The sequence below is a fragment of the Hibiscus syriacus genome, unplaced genomic scaffold (assembly GCF_006381635.1).
Source record: "Hibiscus syriacus cultivar Baekdansim isolate YM2019G1 unplaced genomic scaffold, ASM638163v2 tig00017128_pilon, whole genome shotgun sequence".
Taxonomy (NCBI): Eukaryota; Viridiplantae; Streptophyta; class Magnoliopsida; order Malvales; family Malvaceae; genus Hibiscus; species Hibiscus syriacus.
Window position 1 is genome coordinate 23,293 of NW_024062399.1, and position 23,277 is coordinate 46,569.

Genomic DNA, 23,277 nt, shown 5'->3' on the forward strand with positions numbered 1-23,277 from the left:
TTACTACAGAAAAATGAAAAGAAAAATGTATAGGAAAGAGGTATGTTGGACATACTAAGGATGTTTATGATAAGAATTATAAAAGAAGTTTGGTTTCAATAATAGAGACTTATTTAATCCTTATAGATGATGCGAATTAGTTCAAAAACTAAGAAATTCATAATAAGTTTATGAATTTTTGTATTGGTAGTGGGTGTGCAACCCATGTAAATTATAGAAATGTTTGGGGAATGACTATTTTGGCACTACAGGTGTAAACTATAGAATTTATAATGAAATTAAATAGTTAACTGAAAGTATGTCTAATTATTAGAGTATGATATATTTAAAAGTAAAAGATTAATGGCCTAGCTGTGCATTTGGCAGAAAGGTTTCAATCATGCAAGTTAGATGAAAGGCTAAATGTATTTGAATAAAAGACTAAAGGAATTATAATGCATTTTGATATAAATTGTTCATAAGTGGTATGAAAGGATGATATATGTATATATATATATATATATATACATAAAATGTACATCAATGCATAATTGGTAAGATGGATTTCATAAAGGAAAAACGTAAACACTACATAATGGGCGTGAAAGGATGTCCCAAAATGAAAATACAAAATGGTGTGTTAATAGTATTTAAGGTGCTACCCATGATGGTTATAAAACATACATGAACAATTAGCATTGTGGTGTAATGTATGTATAGTAATTTCTCATTTAATGTAAAAAAGGAAAATAAATAATAATGGAAAAATATATAGAAGGATAAGTATGTTGGGTCTACTAAGAATAATTTTGATAATTGTATGAAAGAATTATGGTTTAACTTAGAAAGGCTTATCGGTTCCTTATGGTTTATGAAATTTAATTCATCATTCAATAGTCATAAAATACTTATGTATAAATTGTGTTATCTTTATAGTATTATGTCTCACTAAGTAAATACTTAGCGTGTGTTGTTTCCATGCTAGGTAAAAGTGGAGACAAATTAAATAAAGCGTGAAATAGTAGCAGTAGATATCATCTGTTAAGGTTGACTCTCATCAGTAATGGTAGGACAATCATGTTTATTTTGAATAATTATTGGCATGTAATCAATTTTTTAAAGAAAAATCCTCTGTAAGGTATATAAAGTGGACATTTTGGTATTATATTTCAATGATTGTTTTATCATTATTTTAAAATGTTTTAATTTAAATTTTGAAACAAACTTTAAGGGGTTTTAAAATACAAAATTGTTTCAAAGTTAAGGTGACATCCTAATCTAGTATAGAGGAGATGGGTGTTACAACATATCACTAAGTCAAAATTACATCATAGGATGTCTTACTGATATTGTAATATATTCTTTGACGCTTGAAATTGCTCTGTAATCTTTACTTCTATTCTTGGTTTTAACCTATGCGTGAAAATCATCACCTCCTAAGTATACGCTTAGTGAGGCAATTAAAAATAATAAACAGTACAATACAAATCATGCATAAATTTTGATATCATTTCCAATGCCATAAATCAAACTACATAATGTCAATAAAAATCATTTTTATCAATAACTATTGCCCACAATATTTAGTCCACGAGAAAGCCGATATAGGAGTCATATATTGCACAATAGTGCTGAGTTTGAGGTTTGCTCACCTAATAATGCATCGTAGTGCTGAGGTCGGGTTTTACCCACCTGGCTTGTACTATGTGTCTTTATTAGACACTCTAGTACTACTTAAATTTGCAGCTATTAGCTCTATGACATGCCATTAATACCACTGAACCTCAATAACATGCTTGGGAATCTAGTCATGAAATAAATCATCCATGGCAATGTATAACCATGAAATTAACATTAGGGCAGATCATACCCAAAATAACATTCATGGAAAAATATCATGCTGATAAAACAAGGTAGACTTGCCGTAAGTCTTCCTGATAATGTATAAAACATCTATGTACAATGACACGCACGTATTGCACTTACCTTGACACTTTATATTTGTCAACACACCTTTTCGATCGGGTACAACACTCTCAACAACCCTGATTTAGTGGGATTCACATAGCGTTAAAGTTTTACTAGGATTCAAACTCCTAAAAATAGGATAGAGTTTTACTAGGTTTCAAACTCCTAAAAATAGGATAGAGTTCTACTATGATTCAAACTCCTAAAAATAGGATCCTGAAGCATTATAAATAGCCATTGTAACTCACTATTGTAACACACGATTTACATACAAAATACAGAGGAAAGTAAGAAAAAATACAAAGGCAAAGCTATTGTAAATGATTCGAAAAGGAAACAAAAGGTAGCATCTTTTTTACCTTGATTTGTTCATTTCTCGCATGTGCATGTTATTTTTCTTGAGATTTGGTTCGAATAACCCAAAACGTGGGTTGCACCGATGACCAAAAAGGGGTGGGGTTTCGAAGTTTCGAACCTATATCTACCCCCGAGGCGTGTTCCTATTTTTAAATATTCAATTCTCCCCCTAAATCAATTTTTTTCTTCGAAATTTTCCCATTGATTTGTTTTTCCTTTTGATTCGATCCCTTACATTTACGTTTTAATTATTATTATTTTATTTATTTACCTTTATTTATACGAACATTTCCCTTATTACTCATTTTATTTAATTGCTTTGTTATTTTTCTTTTCTTTTTTTTCATGTAATATTTTTTTTACATTTTATGCATTTTCTTTTTTACTTTAGTATATATTTTTATTTTTTAGATTACATATATATATGTTATTTTTATTATCTATTTTATTAATTTATATATATATTTACTATTTTTTATGTTTTTATTTATTATATATATATATATATATATTATTTTTACCTTTTTTTATTATTTTATTTATATTTTATTTCTTCTTTTTTCTTTATTTTTTATATTTTTTTCTTTATTTTACTTACTATTTTATCTTTTCTTTCTTTATCTTATCTTTTATTTAATTTGTTTTTTTTTCTTCATTTTTATTTATTTATTTATTTATTTCTTACCTTTTTATCTAACATGGTTTCTTTACCTTCTTAAGGGCACACCTTTAAAACCATCAAAGGTAAGTAATTGGGATCATATTTTTACCTTTTAATTTTAAATTACAATTTTCTTAATTTAAGACAACTGGAAATTGTGTAGTACCGAAAGGGCAGTTCAAGGGTGCTAACCCTTCCTTGACTGTAACCAACTCCCGAATCCGACACATCTTTGGAAAGACACATATCAGGTAAGAAATAGGGTATCCGATCAACCCATTTGTTTTAAAATAAATGATCGGTGGCGACTCCAATTCGTTTAATCCAAGTCGAAGCCTAAATTATATCCCACCCAAAAGGCGACCACAACAATATCCATCAAAAGATGTTCCGCACTATGCTCCACACTAGATCATTTTATATTCGATTTTCTTCGATCACAAAATCAATCACAATCTGTACAAAATCACAAATTGATACATATGTTAGTATTGTATTAACATAAACACATATCCAAAACAAAATCCATAATATACTTGACACTTATTTTCTACCAAAATACTTGAACAATTAATTATTCCTTTTAATATTGGCATCTACTTTTCCAATTTACACAAAATGGTCATTCGCCATTTTATCACTTAAATTTTTAATACCAAAATTCCAACATTGAGATTACTACCATCTAAGTGCTTTTACAAAGGCACAATAACATTTAAGTACCCTAACTATACGAATATTGCATTTAAATCACCAAACTTTTCAAACCTCTATAATGGTCATATTTCACATCTTAACACTCATTTCAATTCCAAAAGAATAATTTCTAGCATAGTACATCATCTATTAAACAATTATACAACTATTCATAACTTTTCCAAATTTATCAAATTGGTACCCTAACTTTTCAATAATTACAAAATGGTCCCCAAATTTTTATAAGGCTTGTATAATACTTCCTACATCATTTTCAGCCCTTACATAATTTTTACTTAATTTTTCTCACTCAAACATGCCATGGTTGAATGCTTTAAACTTATAAAACTAGGTTTTCATGATTTTGCTCGATTTTGATTCGATTCACACATGAAATTAACTTCCAATCAACCTTACAACATCTCTACAATCAAAACCCTAATCAAATCTCATCAAAACACAAAGTTCTACAATTTCATCATTTGGCCGAAAATCATAGAAGCATTTCTAGGAAGATTAAACATGTTTTAATCATTAATCAAGCTTGGAAATGAATCTACAACCTCAAAACATCAAGATTCATCATCAATTTCATGAAACCTAGTGTGAACACAAACCCTAAGATTTGGGATCTTTGAAATCAATCAAGTTTAGCAAGCATAATTGGTACCAAAAGATAGTGTTTTTCGAATAGTTCAATTTTCTATTTCACGGCATAACTTGAAATCCAAAGGAAACTGCTCAAAAATGGAAACCAAAATTTTTTCCTTACCGTAGGAGGTTCACTGCACTTGGAGAAGATGAAGAACAAATTGGCATGAGTTTTAGATTGATTTCATGCTAATTTACGTTTAATTTAAACTTTAATGAATATTAAATTCATTTAATTGGGAAAAGACCAATTTACCCTTAATAAAACTTTATATTTACCATCAAACCAAGACACTTGAACCTTATCATCTTCCTAAAGTAAAAAATAAACAAACAAAATCTTACTTTACCGATTTACCCTTGCATTTTTCCCAAAATACAATCTTGCCACTTTAATCCAAATGTTCAAATTAAACATGGAACTAAATCCTCAAATCCAATGATTTATATTATTTTCCAACATTTTAAAATGTGGAAATAATTATTTTAGGTCTTATTTATCGTCCTTCAGATTTTCCAAAATTTTCTATTCGATACGATTTATTAAATCTTTCATCAAATTTCATCGATTTATAACTCTTAATACAAAATCCTTAAGAAAATTATGATTCCCAAAGAAAAGTTAGTGTTGAAGTAAACTATTTATTTAAGGGGAGAAATTGCAACATTTTAAAATTACTATTTAGACCCTAAATTTTTCCAAAGTTTATACTTTGGTCACTAAACTTTCAAAATTTTCATTTTAGTCACTATATAAAATTTGGAGTATTACATGAACTATTGTTGTTATATGAATTCTCAAGTTCATTTGCTTGTTGATTGGAGACATTCGTTTGTTGATTTCCAAGATGATTAGTGATGTGATCATGTCTATCTCCAACTTTCTCCATGATTTGATCACACCATGGATGTTATTCAAAGCTGGTTCTAAGGGAGTTCTTCCTTACTTTATCCTTTATTATCTTCTATATGCATCACATAATGTTATAAACATGCTTTTTCTCCTAAAACTATGCTTGAATAATCATATGTTATCATTCACTTGCATACTATATGATTTTCAAGCATAACATATGTTTTCACATCTTTACTTAGCTTTATATTATGTTTACATACATTTTAGATTCATTTATTATGTTTGCATATCATTTACATATCATGACAGCATGTATTCATTCATTCATTAACTCATGTCATGTTATTCTAGCTCATGTTATGTTTACATTAGCTCACTCGCTTTAAATCCATGATTCTTTAGCTCATTTGCATGCATGCATCTATTTTCTAGCTCATATATGTTTTCTTAAAGCTCATGAACGTCCTATGCCTTTTATCTAGCTTATATACATATTATCTTAGCTTCTAGATGATCATTCATAGCTTATATCAGACAAACACCTCACGACATCATGCATTTTACCTTAAATGAGCTCACACATTGCTTACTTGGTTTGTTTGTTAATTCCTATAAGTGAAACACAAAGCAAGGCATATTATGGTAGCTTGGTTAGCTAAAAGGATAAGCATAGCAACTCACACTAGCTCTTGAACGTTATGGCAGCTCATTTCAACACTTAAGGAGTTTCAACTTAGCTGGAGGACCTAGCATGTAGCTGAACCTAGTTGGAGGAGAGCTTTGGACCAAATTGTTGAAAAGTGGACTAAAGGTAGCTGGAAGTAGCTGGGAGAGTAACTTAGAAGCTGAGAAGACCAAAGCTAACTAGCTTGAGTTCATCAAGCTATAACTCACCTAGTTAGCTACCAAGACACTCACCTAGCTTACCTTGAAGCTAGTTCATCTCTAGGTTGCCCATGGACTTCAAGACATCATCCTATGGTTGCAACCTCATCAAAGCCTTGCAAGAAGACCCATGTGCGTTGAAGTAGGCTACCATGTGCATCATTCAAGCATGTGCACTCCATGTGACATCAAATTGGCGCCAAAACACCAAGGGATGCTTCCTATTCGGCCAAAGACTCCTTCCTCTCCATTTTGGCACCCAAATAACTTCCAAATGCATTCAAAACATCCTTAGGGCCGAACCAACACATAACCATTCGGCCAAGAGCATTTATCTTCATTAAAATTATGTATTTTCATTAAAAATCATATGTTTTCAAAGGGGTTTCAACCTGGCCGAACCATCATGTGTCTATTCGGCCTAAACCCTTTGAAAAACTATAAATAGGCTAGTGCAATTCATTTTTACTCATCTCATCTCTTATATAAAACATACTCTTGTGAGTTATTTCTCTTCAAAGTTCTTTGTGAACTTTATCAATTAAACAAGTATAGTTCCTATACTTGTGGCGTCACTCCTTCCATTTTGATTCCAAAATTCCAAGATTTATATCTAGTGGGTTGAAGACACAATCACCACCCCTCAAGCAAGTTTGTGAAGACCGGGATTGTGCTTTATAGCATAGTTTCCTTTTTGGCGAGTTTGAGATATAACATCACCACCATCTTCATTTCAACATCAACATCATCAACATCCTTCATCAAGACCATCATCAATCCCATAATTCCGCAGCCATCTCTATACCATTCTTTTAAATTCATTTCTTATCTTATTATTTCATTTATCCTTCCATTACTAAACATATTTATTTCTTATCTTATTTGCAGCCCAAGCTTATAATTCAAGGACATCAGTACTTGTAAATCCTAGATCGTGACACAATAAGGCTATCTACTCTCTTCCATCAAAGCGTGTAGATTCGCCTTACATCAAGTGGTAATCAGAGCATAGTTGGATTGACAACAAAATTGTCATTGGCGTGCAAAGCAAAAGAAAAAGACTCCTTCAACAAAATTGGAGTGCAAAAGGAAAAGAAAAGACAAAAAGAAGAGAAAAAACAGAAAAGAAGAAAAGAAGAAAAGAAAAGAAAAAGAAGTTCAAAAAGAGAAAGCAAGCCAAGGAAAGTGCTCTACCATTACAAGTACATCAAAGAGGCCATCTACACTAAGAGGAGATAACCTTATTGTTTCTTAAGAAAGGTTGCAGTAAGTGTTGTTTCTTGAATTATAAGTCACCTCTTTCTTTTCCATAATTTCATTTTCCTTGTCTTCAACCATTTCTTTCTTTTAATACCTTAAAAGCTTTCTTCTAGCTTTCCATTTCTTCTATTCTTTCTACCCTAACCTTATTTGCAGCCGACGCACACAAGGAAAGAATTAACTTGTTCTAATTTTGAGTAAGTTCCTCAAATGACTTAGCAAGAGAAATTTGAGTGGAAAAAGGATATTGAGAGAGTGAGATCAGAAGGGGAATTGTTAAAAGCCATAATTATATTCCCGAGAGTAAACACGAGTGTTGAGTGGAGTGATCTTATCTTTTCTTTGGAGTGAACATTGTGAGGCTTTGTGAGTGTGCTGGTATGGATTTAATTTTCTTTATTTTATACTAACAATGTATTGTGATCTTCCATCTTTGCAAACATTAGAGAATGAACATCAAAGAATAAACACATTTCACACTCGTTGCCATGTAAATGGTAAAGTGTGTCTTGTAGCTATTAACGGAGGATGTTTTACAAACAATGCAAGCACATACATGGTGAACAAATTGGGGCTTTCAATGATTAAACATTCCAGCCCATATAAATTGCAATGGTTGAACGACGAGGAAGAATTGAAGGTCACTGAACAAATACTTGTGCCATTCTCAATCGAAAGTTACAAAGAAGAGATTCTAGATTTGATTGTAGATATGTTAAAAGGTTGTTTGAAAGTTAATTTCATGCTTGAATCGAATCAAAATCGAGCAAAATCATGAAAATGTAGTTTTAAAGGATAAAATATTCGATCATGATGTATCTAAGTGATAAAATGGTGAAGAACCATTTTATGTAATTGAAAAAATTGGTACCAATGTTAAAAGGAATTATCAAGTGTTAAATATTTGGTAGGAAATGAGTTCCAAGTATATTATGGAGTTGTTATGAGATGTGTTTATGTTAGTACAATACTAACATATGTGTCATTTGAATTTGTGATTTATACAGATTGTTATTGAATTGTGATCGAAGCAAGTCAAATAGAAAAGGGTTTATTTTGGACAATTAGTGAGGCTCATATTGTGGATTATATAAAGTGTCAAGGTGAGTGCAATACATGCATGACAATGTACATAGATATTTTATACATCATCAGGAAGACTTGCGATAAGTCGACCTTGTTTATATCAGCATGATATTATGTCATTTTTATAACTTCAATGTGAAAGTGATTTGCCATGGTGTGAAATTATAAAGCATTGATCATGAATAATATGATATTTTACCAAGAAAATTATTTCGGGTATGAATTTCCCAATGTGAAATATTGATAATATACTTTTCCATGGATGGATCAAATAAAATAGATTGTATGCCCAAGCAAGTCATTGAGGGACAGTGCATAGTTGGCAGGCAATAGAGTCTAGCAGCAGGCTGCATATTTGGGATACACTAAAGGATACCTAGTGTATATGGTGGGCACAACCTTATGTGTCATATACAAGACTGCACTTAAGGATACCTAGTATGGATGGTGGACACGACCTTATGCGTCATACGGGTTAGCACTACATTGCTTATATTTGACTCGTGTACCCAGGGTCCTCAGGGTTTTATATTGGGCTATGGGCTATGGTTTATGGTTTATTGGTTAATAAATGGTAAGTATGCAAATAAGCTTACGAGCTTATGGAATAAATGGCAAGTATATTGGAAAGAATTTTTATATTCAGTTATAATATTTTGATCATGGCAAAATATTGGACATGTATGTAACATGATCTTATGGCATTTGTTTTTGGTCAATGAAATTCATGCATGAATTGTATTCCACTGTTTATTATTTTAATTGCCTCACTAAGTATATACTTAGCGTGTGATGATTTTCACGTGTAGGTAAAAAGCCAGTAGTGGAATAAAGAGTTCAAAGCGACATCAAGCATCGAGGAGTATATTTCAATAATAGTAAGACATCGTAAGATATAATGTTGACTTTATTAGTGGAATTAATTATTAATGTTCTATTTGGTTTGTTGAACAAATTTGGAAACAAAATGGTAACTTTATAATGATGAAACGTTAAGTTTTTATGAGTTTTATATATTTTGATGAAATTACTGTAGTAGTGAATAGTGATGAATAATACTAACGTTAAAAATTTCCAGAATGCTAAAGGGGTATCGATACCTTGCTATAGTGTACCGATACTCTCACTGTTCATTGTTCATGGTACTATTCATAAAAAATCTTTTGCCTTAAATTTGTTAAAATGAAACATAATTCATATGATATGATATTTTTATAATATCATTTACCATTTTAAGAAAACATATTTTAAATCACTTTTGAATTGAAAATGGATTTCAAAATTTAGGTGACATCTATAATCTGTATAGGTATAAATATATGGGTTATGGGTGTTATAAAAGATGTCTCTCTTTACAATGTAATTACTATTTTATGAATGATCTGATAGATGTCTAATTCTACGAACTCCAGAAGAGTTGATGGTCGAGAGAGTAGAGACGAATCGGGTAGTGAGAGCTATTAAGAGAATAGCGAACATCCGATTCTGTCTCATAATACCAGTGCACCGGCACCTCAGGGTATGCCTGTTCCAGAGTTTAGAGCTTTTATGCAAGCTCTAGATGCTATCTTGACGCGATTTCAACCTCCTCCGCTCCTCCTTCTCCTTCCGTACTATGAATGTTAATTCCAAATGAGTTAAGAAGTTTGGGAGCTCCAGAGTTTAGGGGTGATGAAAGTGAAGGTCCAATGGATGTAGATTTATGGTTAAATGACGTTAAGGCGATGTTGGAAAGTCTACAGTGCACCGATCATGATAAGTTAGGCGGAGAAGTGTCATTAACTAGAGGTTCGACTCGGGTATGATGGATAAACACGACGATGTATTCATCGCCCGAGCAAGTGAACTGGCAGTTCTTTCAAGAGGAGTTCAAGAACAAGTATATCGGGGAGCAGTTCATGAGATCTATGTTACTGAAGTTTTTGAGTTAAAATAAGGGGATCGAACGGTGCATGAATACGAGGCCGAATATAATAAGATCAACCGTTATGCTACAGAAATTGTTCCTAATGATAAAGTTTGTCGAGATTGGTTCATTGAGGGTCTGAGGCCTAAGCTAAAGGAAAAGATATTGGTATTAAATATGTCTAGTCTGTAAGAAGTGATAAATAGAGCGAAGGTGATTGAATGGGCTCAAGAGGAGACTCTAGTTGTGGAACAGAGTTTGTATATGGGAAAAAGAATCAGAACGTCTTCATCTGTACAGTATGCAAAAAGGGGCAAGGCTCTGGGTCTCAATTAACAATTAGAACTGATCATTCTGCTGCTTCACGGATAACTAAGTAGTCCCAATCCTATGTTACTAGCTCGAGTAGAGCTCATGGAGAGAAACCTCAATGTCATACATACGGCAAGTTACAGGAAGGAGTATGTATGTTGATTTTAGGTGCTTGTTTCAATTGTGGTGAAGATGGTAACTTTGCTCGAAATTGCCCGAAGAAGTATGGTGATGGATACGTACAATATGAGAGATCAGTAGCAGCACCTAATAGAAGTAGAGGGAGAGGAAGATCAGGCAATCAATTTGAGGCTGGCCAGAGACAAGAGACTCGGGGAGTGGCCCAAGCATATATATAAGACTAATGTTGATCGGGAGGATCTTGAGATCATAACATGTACCTTTCACCTTTTTGATAAGCCTATTTTTGTTTTAGCCAATCTTGGTTCTTCACATTCATACATTAGTACCAAACTGATCAGAGCTAGAGGAATTCCTTTAGAACCAATTGCTAACAGAATGATAGCGATAAATCCTATGGGTCAAAGTGCAAGGGTAACTAAGGTGTGTAAAAAATGTCCAATTAAGATTCAAGGGGTAGTATTCTTGGCAAATTTGATAGAGTTTCCCTTTAATAAGTACAAAATCATTTTGGGCATGAATTGGTTGTCTCCACACCGTGCATGTGTAGATTTTCGTCAGAATCGATTATTCTTAAAGGATGCGAAAGGCTCTGAAATTACGGTGATAGGGGAGAAAGCACAGTCCATGTCAAATGTGATATCAGCTATGACCGCAAAGAAAATGATGTCAGAAGGATACCTTGCTTTTCTTGCTAACGTGATAGACACCCGATTGCCAGGTGTGTGACTACATGATATTTCCATAGTTATGGAGTTTTCAGAAGTTTTTCCTGAAGAGTTACCAGGTTTACCTCCAGATCGTGAAGTTGAATTTGGAATAGAGATTTATACGGGTACTGAACCTGTTTCTATGGCTCCGTATTGAATGTCTCCAATGGAGTTAAGGGAATTAAAGACTTCGTTGCAAAAACTACTAGATAAATGATTTATCCGACCCAGTGTCTCTCTGTGGGGAGTGACTGTGCTATTTGTGAAAAAGAAAGACGGGTCTATGCAGTTATGTATTGACTATCGTCAACTGAATAAGGTAACAATAAAGAACAAGTATCCTCTTCCAAGGATTGATGATCTATTTGACCAGTTGAAAGGCGCAACAATGTTCTCTAAGATAGATCTGAGGTCAGGGTAGCATCAGTTAAGGATCGAAAAGGATGATATTTCCAAGACGGCTTTTCAAACTCGGTACAAACATTATGAATTTGTAGTAAGCCGTTTGGATTAACAAATGCTCTTGCTACATTTATGGATTTAACGAACAGAGTTTTCCATCCAAACTTCGATCAGTTAGTGGTAGTGTTTATAGATGATATCCTGGTCTATTCCAAGTTAAAGGAGAATCATGATGCTCATCTTCGAGTGGTCCTTCAGATACTTCGTGACAAGAAGTTATAAGATAAATTGTCCAAATGTAAATTTTGGTTATCTAAGATTGCTTTTCTTGTCCACATAGTGTCGGTACAGGGCATTAGAGTGGATCCCAAAAAGATTCAAGCCAGAGTAGATTGGCAATCCCCAAAGAACATTACAGAAGTTTAGAGTTTCTTAGGACTCGCTAGTTATTATAGGCGATTTGTGAAGAACTTTTCAATAATAGCTCTGCCGTTAACTAAACTGTTGCGAAAAGATGTACCTTTTGTTTGGACATAAAATGATCAAGAAAATTTTAAGATGTTAAAGAGAATTATAATTGTGGCTCCAGTGCTTGTGCAGCCTGAGTCGGGTAAAGAATATGTCATGTATAGTGATGCATCCCATAATGGGTTGGGTTGTGTGATGATGGAATAAGGGAATGTTGTGGCTTATGCCTCCAGACAATTGAAGAATCACGAGAAAAATTACCCGACGCATGACTTAGAATTGGCTACAATGGATTTTTCTTTTAAAAACGGGTGTCATTATATGTACGGTGAGCGTTTCCATGTTTACACAGATCATAAGAGTTTAAAATATTTGCTGACTCAAAAAGAGCTGAATTTGAGGCAAAGAAGATGGATAGAGCTTTTGAAAGATTACGATTTGATTATCGACTACCATCCGAGAAAAACTAAGGTGGTAGCGGATCCACCTAGTCGAAAAACTTTTGCATCTTTAAGGGATTTAGATGCACGTATGTCTGTAGATGGAGATGGTGCTTTGATTACCAAATTAAATTTAAAACTGATGTTGTTGGATCGAGTAAAAGAGCTCCAAGGGAGAGATAAAAAGTGTTTGATGAAATTGGCACATAAAGAAAAAAAAAGAGAACAAAGATTTTGAAATAAGAGATTATGGATGCTTATATTACCAGAGAAGGCTTTGTATTCCTGATGATGATGATCAGATAATAGATATTCTTTACGAAGCCCATTATAGCCCTTTGACTATGTACCCAGCCGGGAATAAGATGTATCAAGACTTGAAGAGTCGTTATGGTGGCATGGCATGAAAAGAGCTGTTACATATTTTGTTGCATAATGTTTGACATATCTGTAAGTGAAAGTTGAACATCAAGTTCCATCCGTGTTATTATAGCCAATATCCATTCCTGAGTGGAAGTGGGAGCGAGTCACAATGGATTTTATGTTAGGGCTACTGTTGACACTTGGTAAAAATGACTCGATCTGGGTAATTATAGACAGATTTACCAAGACGGCTCATTTCATTCCAGTTCAAGTAGACTACTCAATGAATAAGTATTCTGAGTTGTATATAAAAGAGATAGTTAGACTGCACGGAGTACCGATATCGATAGTGTCCGATCGAGACCCCGGGTTTACTTCAAGATTTTGGAAGTCTTTACATGAGTCAATGGATACTCGATTGAACTTCAGTATAGCTTTTTTATCCCTAATCAGATGGGCAGTCAGAGCGAGTTATTCAGATACTGGAGGATATGCTTAGGGTATGTGTGATTGAATTTATGGGATCGTGGGAAAAGTATTTGTCGTTATCAGAATTCAAATATAACAATAGTTATCAATTAAGTATTAAATGGCCCCGTATTAAGCTCTGTATGGACGAAAATGCCGAACACCATAAATTGGTTTGAACTAAAAGATCGAGATCTAGTCAGGCCGGATTTGATGAAAGATATGGAGAATAAAGTGAAAATTATACAGAGTAATCTTAAAATAGCCTCAGATTGCTAGAAGTTATATGCATATTTGAAAAGGAAAGAAATAGAATTTCATGTGGGAGAGAAAGTATTTTTGAAAGTATCACCTTGGAAGAAGGTTTTACAATTTGGGCGAAAAGGAAAGCTGAGTCTGAGATTTATTTGACCGTATGAGATATTGAAAAGGGTTGGACCCGTGTCTTATCAATTAGCTTTGCCTCCGGATATGGACAACATCCACAATTGTTTTCATATATCGATGCTTAGGAGGTACAGATCAGATCGCTCACATGTTATCACTCCTGAAGAGATAGAAATATGACCAGATTTGACTTATGAGGAAGAACCAGTACGGATTTTGGCTAAGGAAACCAAGGAATTGTGTAGTAAAAGGATTATGTTGGTCAAAATGCTTTGGCAGAATCATAAGGTGGAAGAAGCTACGTGGGAGAGAGAGGAGAATACGAAAAATAAGTTCCCACATCTCATTGTTTCAGGTATTTCTTTAAATTCGAGGATGAATTTCCTTAAGGGGAGAATTGTAATGCCCCAAATACCTAATTAGGGACTTTATTTAAATGATTTTAAAATATATGGATTTATGAGATTAAATTATAAAAGGTGAGAATGAATTGGGAAATGTAGTTTAAAACTAAATTGAAGTAATGGAGGATTATAAAGGACATTTTGGTTAATTGGAGTAAATGAATTTAAAATTCATTTCTCTTAAGATATTAAAGTAGATATAAAAGGGAAAAGGGGTTTTAAGATTGGTCAACTCTTTTCCTTCTTATTCTTTCTCGTACATAACCTTCCTCCATAGCTTAAAGGTGAGTTTTCCATTCACTAATTTATCACTTCATTTTTTGTTGGGTTTTGAAGCATTTAGTACACTAGAAGTTTAAGGAAGGATTAAGTGAGATTAAAACTATGAAATAGAGAAAATATTGGAGATTTTAGGAAATGGGTTTTGAAATGATATGTTGGTATATTGGTGTTTATTGAGGTTTAATGGTAGATTTGACTTGCCAAAGAGGTAAATGAGAGATTACATGTATAAAGTCTGTTAAAGAATATATTAGAAAAAGTGGTTTGATTCTTAGAATTGAATGTTCTTGAAAGATGTTGGATGTTTAAGGAAGCAAAACAAAGGAATGTTAGTATAGATAGATAAGGAAGAGTTTAATAGTATTGAATGGGGTAAATATAAAGAACTTTGACCCAATTTGGGTGATTTTCGAGTTGAAAACTAGAAATTCTGGGCGAGGGTATCGGTACTGCTAAGAACAATACTGATACTATAAGCAAAAATTGGGCTGAATTATACAAGAGTATCGATACTGATGAGGTAGTATTGATACCATGGTGAGGGTATCGATACCAAGTACCATAAAATCTAATTTTGGTATCGATACCGGAAGGGGTATCGGTACCGTAGTATATTAGTATCAATACCATGGTGAGGGTATCGATGCCAAGATATATCGAATATAATTTTGGTATCAATACCGGAAAGGGGTATCGATACCATAGTAGGGTAGTATCGATACTATATTAAGGGTATTGATACTGAAGGGCCAAAATTTTAAGTTGGGCTGATATTGATGTATAAAGGTTAATAATAAGTATTTTGATTAATGTTTAAGTTATAATTGTTAGCAAAATACACTAACAATTGATATTATGTATGTATTTAATGAATGTGGGATAGATCGAAATCAAGCTCCCGAGTCGAGTAAGGCGAAATGCAAGGGCCAAGTTCTGGAGTAATCATCTTCTCATTTTGAATATTTAAGCAAGACGAACTAGGTGAGTGCATTTAATTATGTACGTATATACTATAATAATCCTAATAGTATAATTTATTGATGTATGTATATTGAATTACCAAAGGGCACTTCGTGTGCTAAAATGGTAAGGAAATCATACTAAGTGTATGAATTTCCAGATAGGGCACTTCGTGTGCTAAAATGGTAAGGAAATCATACTAAGTGTATGAATTTCCAAATAGGGAACTTCGTGTGCTAAAATGGTAAGGAAGTCATACTAAGTGTATGAATTTCCAGATAGGGCACTTCGTGTGCTAAAATGGTAAGGAAATCATACTAAGTGTATGAATTTCCATATAGGGCACTTCGTGTGTTAAAATGGTAAGGAAATCATACTAATATATGAATTTCCAGATAGGGCACTTTGTGTGCGAAAATGGAAAGGAAATCAAACTAAGTGTATGAATTTCCAAATAAGGCACTTCGTGTGCTAAAATGATAAGGAAATCATACTAATCGTATGAATATACTATTGAAATTATAGATTCTAGTAATGGTTGATAAATGAGGTTGAAAGCATCAGTAATGCAAATTATAGAATTACCTTTTGAATTTAAAGATTCCTTGGAACGTGAAGTATAATAAAATAACTTGTGTTTAGAGCTTTACTTGTGATTAAACTATGCCTCACTAAGTAATAATTAATGTGTGTTTATTTCACGCGTATGTTGAATACAACTGAGTAAGGAGATCCTTGGACATCCAGTCAGAGTCGCCTCATCAGTAACTGTATGACATATCTGTCTACCTTTGTTATATTTTAGTTGGTATGTAATAGGGTTTAGTAAAAACGCTCTGATCAGTATTTAAATTAAACTGTGTAAAATGATGAGGTGTTGGAACATCTCTTTTTGATTGTTTATTTAAGTTAATGTATGGTTTCTTTAAATGTTTTATAAAATGAAACAAAATTTTACGGGATTTTAAATTAAGAATAATAATAATAGTGATGTGACATCTGTACCTCGTATACATATGGATATACCAGAGATGGGTGCTACATAACATTCTTTGCAATTTGTAATTTAATCTTAATTTTCATGGTCACAAGTTTATATTCTAATTTGCATCAAATTCCTCCAAAATAGTATGTTTAATTTTGAAAATGATAATTCAAGCCCACCCAAATTTAAACTAACACGTTCTTAACTTGATCTAGATTCAAAATAATCCTGACATAGTTTAAAATTGTATCAAGGAATAAATATGTTGAATTCAAAAATTTATACTTTAACATCCCTTATAATTTATAATTAAATATTAAATCTCATACGCCCGAGGTTATATCATAATTTCTATCTTTTGGATTTTGCTATTTAGAACATATGATTATTATTTTAGCATTTAAAAATGTTTTATTTAAAATTACCGAGGACAAACTCAACAAAATTTTATGAATTTTTTCCAAAGAATCCTAGAGGTATTAAAATTCATAATAAATTCCACCTAGAAATTTTGAATACTTAGTAGGGGTTTATAAGACAATTTCCTATCATAATAGTAATTTTGGGTCACTGTCGTGTTCTTAATGCTCAATTGTAACTCATTTCTAGATGCTTTTTAATTCCATTTTTAATAGCTTTAAATTTTGCTTTAGAAATTATGATTTTGTTCGCACTGTCATAACGATTTTTCGAACCAAGTTTGACAGTTTTTTTCTAAAGTTTGTGAAAAATGGAATTTACCACCAATCAATTTTAAGGTGAGATTGGATACCTAAAATAAAATAATTTTAATATATTTAATTTTACTAAAATATCAATATTTTGATATGCGAAATCAAAAATCAGGTTTGAGAGTCAACTACACGCGGTGAAGGATTAGCACCCCACAGCATCTAAATCTTGCACCTAGTCGATTACCCTTTGTTTTAAAATTAAAAATTTTGAGTTTAAAATTTTATTTAATTTAAGACTCGTTATGTATGCAAATTTTTTAAAAAAAGATATCAATTTATTACGACTAATAACAAATACTCCAAGAATAAGTGGAAGTTTCATTATTAATCCCAATAAATAAAAATTGCCTTAATGATTTTAAATTCATGATGCGAGATTTTTTATTTAAAGGTTGTTTTGTATTATATTGCAAAGAGCATACAAAACGGGAACATCGGTGATGATCTCATTAAAAAACCTCCTTAAACATATTTTTGGAGAAAAAGAGTACACCAAACCAATGTAATATAACAACAGCAATTGCAACCAGCACCAGGAAGCTAATCATCCATGCCACAACAATAGAATTTACCAATAAAGCACAGTGGTCATAAAACGCCAAACCGATTAGCGGGAACCAAAATAACACCCCCAGACCCGAGATAAAATCAAGAACCTTCGTCCTGCAGTAACACCAACCCCACAACATTAAGTAGTAAACCAGAATATGAACCAACCACAAACCGATAGCGTAAATGACATGCCAGATGCCCTCAGATGATCTTCCCCCATAAAGGATCACGGTCATGAATCACTCGACCCAACTTCACTACATGAGTACCAACTTATCGATGAATGAATTTATAAAAAATAGGCGCCCCGCTATAGCTTGCAACCGGATGAAAGAAAAAACCTGAAAAAATACCATCACTTTATACAAACTAACCAATACCACAGAAAAATCCAACATTGGATCCCCGAGTAGACAAACTAATTTGACAGATGAACGCCACTCAAAAAGTCATTGACGGAAGGAGTTAAAGCAGGCCACTTGCATTTGCACCAATGGCCTATCCTAATAGTAGAATATTCAAATAGTTGACCAATACCATGATGCGAGATTTTGAAAATGATGCTGATTGATTTTGAGAATCAATAATGGTCACCCGATCACAAGGGAAGATACACTATTAACCCCTAATAAATGTTCATTGCATTTCTTTGAAATCGAATTATGCAATCAAACAACCAATTATTAAACCTAATTATACTAAGTGAGTTAATTAATGATTTTCTCTAACTAAAGTGTCAAATTATGAATTTTAAAGAACATAAAGGATTAAGCCTAAGATATAGGTTCTAATATTAACACATAACGAATTTTAGAAACTTTTTTAAATCGAATAATTAAATTGGAACCTTGAGGAAACATGAATACCATTTTAAAAATTCTCATCAATTAAAAGACAAAAGTGAGAAGAAAATTAAATCTAAAAATTTAGTCTAAGTCATGTGATCTAACCTAAGAATAAATTAAAGAACCTAAAAAGATACAAAATTTAAAGATAATGCATACGTATAGAGTAAAGAAATAGGATATATAAAAAACATCTATTAAATGTATGCATATATGTCAAAACTATAATGTATATTTAGTAGTACATACACGCGTGACTATATTTAGTATAATACATATATATATGCGTGAATTTATGTATATGGTGATATGACATGCGTGGGAAAGCATAAATAAGGTATATAAAAATACATTAATTATATACATATAGATGAGTAAAACTATCAACATATTGTCATGGACGAACCAACAAACACTGCTCCAGTGAATAATGTGGGGGTTGGCACCTCTGCAACGGTAAACCAGAAGATCCAAGAGGTGCGTAGGAGCTACAGAGAGAAAAAGTTCCAAGGCTCTAACTGACTTTGTCCTTTTCTAAAGGATAAGCATATAAATAAGAAAATTGTAATCATCTGTTATAAACTTTCCTGGATATTCTCTCAATTTTCTCAATCTAAATTTCTTCCTTCGTCCTCTTTATCTCATCATTTTTGTCTCTTATTTACGCACATGACATTTGGTGCTTTCATTGACTTTACCATCATGGTAACCCATTCGGACTCTATCAAAGCTCTTCAAGACACCACCAACAGCTACGAGCAATTGTTAACATCGCTCCAAAAGTTTACAGAGGAGAAACAACAATGGAATGCTAACACACAGACTACTCTTCAAGAGATGGCCCGTCAACTACAATCCATTTCCACTCAGCTTGGAGTATCTACAACCTCATCTGGAGGGGGCGAAGTGACCGGCGTAGCACTGTTCTTCGTGGAAAAGCAAAAGCTCGTACTAATCAGAGGATGTCTTTCCTTTCTCGCCAAAACTGATTCAACTTGAGCTTACCTTTTTATTGGTAAGGATCCGGAGGAATGACTAGCTGTGGCGCAAGATTTCTTTGAGTTTAATGGAATGGAAGATCACCATAGGGTGAAGATTGTTCAGTAATAGGGGGTCATGCTGGAATTACACGAACATTTCACCGTTTAGCGGCAAACTTTTATTGGCCAGGTATACTCAAGGATGTTCATCGGTTTATCAATGAATGCCAAATATGCCTACGAATGAAGAGTGATAGTTTGGCTCAAGTAGGGCTTCTTCAACCCCTTCCCATTCCTGGTCAAGTTTTTGGAGATATATCGCTCGACTACATTATCGGATTGCCCAAATCCAATGGTAAGGAAGCTATCTTGGTTGTCGTTGATCGCCTCACTAATATGGCCATTTTTTCAGTCTACCTCGTCACTTTGATGCTGCATTTGTGGCGCATATTTTGGTCCAAGGGGTCATCAAACTTCAAGGTATTCCACGTAGTATTGTCATTGGCTCGTCTACAAGGCACCCAATTATGTTTTAGTTCAGCTTATCACCCTCAATCCGATGGTCAAACGGAAAACTTCGAATTGCTGTCTCGAAATGTATTCGCATTTTATGGCAGGAGATGGTCCAAATAAATGGGAACAATTTTTACTGTGGGCCCAATATTGGTATAATACCGCTTACCAAACCTCAACTGGCATGACTTCATTTCGAGCTTTGTACGGCCGCGACCCTCCTACTATATTGACTTATTTGGAAGGAAGTTCTTGAAATGCTCAGTTGATCACCAGTTGCTGGAACGTGATGAACTGCTACGAGTCTTAAAGGGTAATTTACAACAAGCACAACACTGTATGAAGAATCAGGCCGATAAGCATCGTCGTGAATTGGTGGAAGTCAGTTGGGCATTTTTTCGATTACAAATGTATCGTCAAATCTCTCTTCGACTACAACGTCATCACAAGTTGGGACCAAAATATTTTGGACCCTATCGTGTTCTCCACAAGGTCAGTCCGGTGGCCTACAAGCTTGATTTACCTACTTCCAATCTCATTCATCCCGTTTTTCTAATTTCACAGATGTAACCTTAAAAAGATCTTCCAACTCAGCAGATCACACCACTGTCATTGCTACGAGAAAAAGTCACGAAGGATGTCATCAGCGCAAATCTTGAGGACAATGTTATTTCTGCGGGAGGAGGTGCTGTAATGGACGAACCAACAAACACTGCTCCAGTGAATGATGTGAGAGCTAGCGCCTCTGTAACGGTAAACCAGGAGATCCAAGAGGTGCGCAGGAGCTGAAGAGAGAGAAAAAGTTCCAAGGCACTAACCGACTTTGTCCAATTCTAAAGGGTAGGCATATAAATAAGAAAAGTTGTAATCATCTGTTATGAATTTTTGCTGGATATTCTCTCAATTTACTTAATCTAAATTTCTTCCTTCTTCCTCTCTATCTCTGCATTGTTGTCTCTTATTCACGCCCATAACTTTCGTTGACTTTACCACCATGGTAACCTATTCGAACTCTATAAAAGCTCTTCAAGACACCACCAGCCGCCACGAGCAATTGTTGACATAGCTCCAAAAATTTACAGATGAGCAACAACAATGAAATGCTACCACACAGGCTACTCTTCAATAGATGGCCCGTCAACTACAATCCATTTCCCCTCAGCTTGGAGTATCCGTAACCTCATCTGTAGGGGCGAATTGATCGACGATGGCACTGTTCTTCATGGAAAAGAAAAAGCTCGTACTGACTCAGAGGATATCTTTCCTTTTGCTCTTAAACCAGTTCAAGTTGAGCTTCCCTTGTTTACTGTCAAGGATCCGAAGGAATGGCTAGCTGCGGCGCAAGATTTGTTTGAGTTTTATGGAACGGAAGATCACCATAGGGTGACCATTGTTCCTTAATAGGGGGTCATATTGGAATTACACGAATATTTCACTGTTTAGCGGTAAACTTTTATTGGCCAGGTATGTCGAAGGATGTTCGTCGGTTTATCAATGAATGCTAAATATGCCAACAAATGAAAAGTCATAGTTTTGCTCCGACAGGTCTTCTTCAACCCCTTCCCATTCCTGACCAAGTTTTTAAGATATATTGCTCAACTTCATAATCGAAATGCCCAAATCCAATGGTAAGGAAGCTATCTTGATTGTCGTTGATCACCTCACTAAATATGGCCATTTTTCAGTCTACCTCGTCTCTTTGATGCTGCATTTGTGGCTCGTATTTTGGTGGAATGGGGATAGCCTACTATCTTACCTCCCCTTACCCCATACATATGGGAAAAAGGGACAGCCATTTTGGTGGAATGGGTCATCAAACTTCAAGGTATTCCACGTAGTATTGTCAGTTATCACGATCGCTTATTTTTGAGTGAGATGTAGACAGAATTGGCTCACCTACAAGGCACTGAATTATGTTTTAGTTCAGCTTATCACCCTCAATCCGATGGTCAAACGGAAGCTTCAAATCGCTGTCTCCAAATGTCTTTGCGTTGTATGGCAGCAAATGATCTGAGTAAATGGGAACAATATTTACTGTGGGTCGATTATTGTTATAATACCGCTTACCAAACCTCTACGGGGATGACTCCATTTCGAGTTTTGTACGGCCGCGACCCTCCTACTATATGGACTTATTTGGAAGGCAGTTTTTCTAATGCTCTATTTAATCGCCAGTTGCTGGAACGTGATGAACTACCGCGAGTCTTAAAGGGTAATTTACAGCAAGCACAACACCGTATGAAGAATCAGGTCGATGACCAAAATATTTTGGAACATATCGTGTTCTCCGCAAGGTCAGTCGAGTTGCCTACAAGCTTGATTTACCTACCTCTACTCTTATTCATCACGTTTTTCAAATTTCACAGTTGAAACCTTGTAAAGGTCTTCCCACTCAGCAGATCACACCACTGTCGTTGCTGCGAGAAGAAGTCACGAAGGATGTCATTAGCGCAAACCTTGAGGACAATGTTAATTCTGTAGGAAGGGGTGTTATCATGGACGAACCAGCAAAAATTGCTCCAGTGAATGATGTGGGAGCTGTGACTTATGCAACGATAACCAAAGATCCAAGAGGTGCATAAGAGCTGCAGTGAGAGAAAGACTTCCAAGGCTCTAACCGGCTTTGTCCCTTTCTAAAGGATAGGCAAATAAATAAGAAAAATTGTAATCATCTGTCATGAATTTTTCTGGATATTCTATCAATTTTCTCAATCTAAATTTCTTATTTCTTCCTCTCTATCTCTGCATTTCTGTCTCTTATTCACGCACATAACATTTGGTGCTTTCGTTGACTTTACCACAATGGTAACCCATTCGGACTCTACCTAAGCTCTTTAAGACACCAGCAAACACCACGAGAATTGTTGACATCGCTCCAAAAGTTTACAGAGGAGCAACAACAATGGAATGCTACCACACAGACTACTTTTCAAGAGATGGCCCGTCAACTACAATCCATTTCCACTCAGCTTGGAGTATCCGCAAACTCATCTTGTGGGGGCGAAGTGATCGACGATAGCACTATT